At 47.2% G+C, this 1,501-nt stretch overlaps 1 non-coding gene across 1 annotated transcript; it reads left to right on the forward strand.

The window, feature by feature from the left end:
• Nucleotides 1–345: 345 nt before the first annotated feature.
• Nucleotides 346–427, forward strand: TRNAS-AGA (transfer RNA serine (anticodon AGA)). The gene has a single exon. It is a non-coding gene; the product is annotated as a tRNA-Ser (tRNA).
• Nucleotides 428–1,501: the final 1,074 nt, after the last annotated feature.

Raw genomic sequence — 1,501 nt, forward strand, 5'->3', positions numbered from 1 at the left:
CAAGGCTGAGTTCACGTACCAACCCCCTGAAAAGTTTCCATGCCCCAGAGAAAACCCGACCCCTGCTATTGGAATGATGTGCTGGAGATTTGAATAGGAAAGGGACTGTCTGCTTGTCAACGTGGGGAATGAACAATGATCTACAGCAATGTCGTTAACACAAACACACTCTCATCGAGCTCCAGCCGGAAGGGAAATGGGCAGGAATTCTCGCTGTTCAGCCATGGACACACTTACACTAATGCACAGCCTTGAGTGTGCTGGGGAAGCTGGTCTGAGCAAACAATTTGAAGTGACAATTCTGGGAGAACTGAATCATAGTGCAGTGGAGCAACTGTACATCCAGTAGTTGTGGCCGAGTGGTTAAGGCGATGGACTAGAAATCCATTGGGGTCGCCCCGCGCAGGTTCAAATCCTGCCAACTACGGAAGCACTGGGCTGTTATTATTACTGTAGTCTTAGTGCCTGAGCATCCACAGTGTGAACTGGAGCCAGATCTGGTCTCTTTGGCTGTCTACACTTAAAATGTTGCTGTGACACTTCTCTAGCACCTTGGGTAGACAGTCACTACACCGACTGGAGGGGTTTTCCCATCCCTGTAATAGTTACATTGACGGAACAATTTTTCCTTCTATTTAGCTCTATCTAACCAGGGCTCAGGTCAGCTTAACTCTATTGGTTTGGGGGTGTGGATTTTTCACACCCTGAGACACGTAGCTCTGCCAGTTAATTGCCCAGCATACACTAGCACTTAGATCCCCCTTAGGATTTCCATGCACGCACTGAACTGTGAGAGGAAAACATCAGCTCACAAACACGGAAACTGAATTCCCCAAATTTAAGCTCTCTGCACTTTTGAGAAAGTCACAAAATTCAATTCATTCCTGCTAGGACAGAGAAAAACATAAGTGACACTAAGTTTTTGGCTTGATTAAATAAAGTTAAGGGTTTAATTACTATGGTAAAAATATGTACCGATTCCTCTAAATAACACCATAACGTGAGATAAGAACAGAGACAAATCTTGTCAGTGATGACTAATTTAACAAATGATCTCCGCATTATTAATTTCCACTGTGCCTCCACTGCAGGTCTGGGCCCCTCCAGTGTAACTGCTCTGCATTCGCCTTCCCGTTAGAATTGGTTTTGGACACTCCCAACTTTGGAAAATTGTTGCAATTCAGAATTTGAATAGTGACCCCGGCTCCTTCCTGCACCTGCTCTAAATCGCTACACAGCACCTTCTCAACCTGCAGAGTCACCCGCAGGGTTCAGCAGGGACCCCTGGCAAGGACAGTGGGTGCAGCTAACAGCCCGGTGTGCCTGGCAGTGAGGCAGGGGCAGCCCGAGGCTGGAAGCTCTGAGTCAGCTGTGGAGAAACACCCCCCAACACACGAGTACAGCGATTGAATTCCCCAACTTTAGCATCATGACACCCTGTAGAAAGCCCCACGTGTCTGCTGTTTTTTCACAGGGTGATGCAAAAATCAGGTGACACCAA

The sequence above is a fragment of the Lepidochelys kempii genome, chromosome 22 (assembly GCF_965140265.1).
Source record: "Lepidochelys kempii isolate rLepKem1 chromosome 22, rLepKem1.hap2, whole genome shotgun sequence".
Taxonomy (NCBI): domain Eukaryota; kingdom Metazoa; phylum Chordata; order Testudines; family Cheloniidae; genus Lepidochelys; species Lepidochelys kempii.